We start from the raw sequence: 3,323 nt of genomic DNA, 5'->3' as shown, positions 1-3,323 counted from the left end.
CCCCTGTCCCGCCCTGGTCTGTCCCTCCCGTGCCGCCCTGGTCTGTCCCTCCCGTGCCGCCCTGGTCTGTCCCTCCCGTGCCCCCCTGGTCTGTCCCTCCCGTGCCCCCCTGGTCTGTCCCTCCCGTGCCCCCCTGGTCTGTCCCTCCCGTGCCCCCCTGGTCTGTCCCTCCCGTGCCCCCCTGGTCTGTCCCTCCCGTGCCCCCTGGTCTGTCCCTCCCGTGCCGCCCTGGTCTGTCCCTCCCGTGCCGCCCTGGTCTGTCCCTCCCGTGCCGCCCTGGTCTGTCCCTCCCGTGCCGCCCTGGTCTGTCCCTCCCGTGCCGCCCTGGTCTGTCCCTCCCGTCCCGCTCTGGTCTGTCCCGCCCATCCCTAGTGGAGCGTCTGGTAGCCGCTCCTTAAGGAGGGGGTAATGTCACATGCCTGTCCTGTCTTGTGTGCACATGTGGGTTTTGTCATGTCTTGCATGTGCTCCTGTCATTGTCTGATCCCTCCCCCTTGTTATCTGATTAGTGTTGATTTCTCCCACCTGTTCCCTCTTGATTTCTTCCCTTTATAAGCTCCTTGTGTTTGTCAGTCTGTGTTGGATCCTTGTGTAATGTCTGCGTCTTCCGTCCTCCGTCCTCCCCGTGATTCTGTTGGTTTGTTTAAGTTTATATGTTATTATTCTATTATGTGTTTTTCCCCCTCGTGGGTTTTGTTTTGAGTTTGTTTTATTTGTTATAAATAAATATATTATTTTCTGCACTTGAGTCCTCGCACCATTTCCTTTGTGTGTACGTGACAGTACCTGCATGTGTTTCAGCAGGCAGGGGGTTTCTACACAGTCAAAGTCAGTGGAGTCTACAACAACGCTGGATCCTATTGCCTTTCATTGTATGGACAAAAACCATGACAACCATTTCAAAATATCTTCTTTTGTGTTCTGCAGGAGAAAGAAAGTCAAGCAGGTATGGAACGACATGAGGGTGAGTAAAATATTTTAATTTTTTTAACAAACTATCTCTTTAAGAATTTTTAAAATCATTACAATGCTCCTGGCGTCACCGAGACCCCAAGTAGAACTTGAGTGTTAATACAAACCAGCTAAAACGGAGGAAGAAAAAGCCACAATGTCTAAGAGACCAAAATAACCTATGAACTCCGTGACCCAAAGTAGCCTACTCAAAATGCAAAAGTGAATACCAAGCGGAGAAATACGAGGTGTGGTACCTCTTCTCTCCTTCATCTCACGGTGAACTTTAATGGCTAAAGCCCCCTTCTCTGATTACTTTCTGACAAATTGTCTTATCAGTCCTGAGGCCGATTGGGCGAATGAAAACATGACCCTGACCTGAATCTCACCGACATTCATGCAGACATCTCGGGTACAACCGATGGGGCAGATAAGCCGGATCAGTGCAGCCACTGGAGTGGCTAACAAGCGGCCATTAGACTTTCTTTTCATGCATGCTGCTGGAAGGGGCCGGCGACCGGAGAGGAGGCAGGGGGAGGATGATGGTGCTGGAGAGGGGGAACAGAGCAAAGTAACCTTTTAGATCAGCATCATTGTGCGCTGTTAAGAGGCACAGCCTTTGTGCCCGAGGGGGTGAGGTGGAGGGGGGCAGGCTGGAGATAAGTGGCTCCTCCTTTCTGATTCACGCTCTGCTACTCCCACAGTAGTGGATGGGGACACGGGGAGAGAGGCTGCCGGTGACACAGTGGAGGCTTTGTGGGAGCAGCCCAGACGGCCCCCTGGTTTAGAAACAGAGTGGGAAAGAGAAAGGTATGGAAAGAGCAGGAGAGAAAAGCAGAGTCACTTAGAAAGGTCAAGAGGAAGATGAGGAGGAAGAAGGGAATACGAGGTGGACGTGCTCATGGAGAATCGTAACACACCTTGTGATTGACCAGATCACTGACAGGGAGGAGGGTTAATGGGATGAAGGTAAAGGAGGTGGGGTTTAAGCTTAGGTTACACAAGTGCACGCCTGTCATGTCCGTCAATTTCTTTCTCCGCTCGGTGTCATTGAGAGATAAAAGAAAGAATGGGTCTGGACTACTTCCTCTCCCAGGTTTGTGGGCAGGACTAAATATCACACCTCCAAACCAGAGACACATCACAGAGCTACAACACAATACACATGTTCAGGACACATTGAGGACCATACACATACTCAGGCAGATAGATCACTGTTTTCAGTGAAATTGTTTAACTTCTTCATTTAATAGTAAATAGCAGCTAGTATGTTATGTTGTGGTCATTCTTAGCAGTAGTATGAACTAAACCTTGTAGGATACAAGTTTCCTCTTAATTGTGAAAATAATTATTGATAAGTGTTGGATGATTGGGAAGAACAATAACATTTTAGCTTTTGATACAGCTGCACCAATTAACTGATACCAACACATTTTCAGTAAGTATGCATTATTATGATTATAAAGTATGTTTGTGTCAATCCTCAAATTAAATGTGAAATTGTTTGCTACGTTATGACTTTTTTGCGCTGATATTCGGGGGAAATCATGGTAATGTGGTTACATAAACTGTGTTAGCTGAGAGTTGCTCATAGCATTAGCAAATATCTAAGAAACAAACCTGCTTACTCTTTGATACAAAAGTTCCAAAAGGGGAGTTCACAGGGGGGCCATAACCATTTTGGGTTCCCCAAATAACCTTTCAGTGAACAATTCTTAAAAGAATCAATTTTGTCTTCATGTGAAGAACATTTCAATAAACTAAAGAACCTTTCGCCACCATAAAGAACCTTTTGTGCAATGGAAATATTCAATGGATGTTAAAGGTTCCTTGTGGAACTAGCAACCAATAAAGAACCTTTATTTTTAATAAGTGTAAGTGAGGGATGTGTACAACTTTGTGAACAACTGATGTTCCAATCCATGTAGGTCTGACAAGCTGAGAATGATGATGATTATTGTTATAATCTTAAAAGCAATTATTTTGATTCAAAATAAGTCTTGCTTACCTTTTATTTCTTGGTAATTCTCACACAATATAAGATGTGGTGGGACAGTGTGTGGGTGCACATTCCTAAAATTAATTGTATTGAATGTTTAATCATATATATATATATTTTTTTTTTTAAAGTGGAAGGATCTTGGACCAGGGCTTGGATACTGATCAAATGGGCTTGGTGCCCATTAAACTCAGCACAACATAAGAAACGTAATAGCTGTTGAAGTGCACTAGCAAAATGAAGGAACAAAGGCAGAACTCATAGCAAAAGGAGTGAGAATCATGACGACCGGTCCTGAGCCTGATGATGGCCTCTTGAGACCTTGCAGAGGCCACGCTGGGAAGGGTCATGTCAGACATCGACTCCCATGGTG

This window comes from Pseudorasbora parva, chromosome 13 (genome assembly GCF_024679245.1).
Source record: "Pseudorasbora parva isolate DD20220531a chromosome 13, ASM2467924v1, whole genome shotgun sequence".
Taxonomy (NCBI): domain Eukaryota; kingdom Metazoa; phylum Chordata; class Actinopteri; order Cypriniformes; family Gobionidae; genus Pseudorasbora; species Pseudorasbora parva.
Note: the sequence above shows the minus strand (reverse complement) of the source record.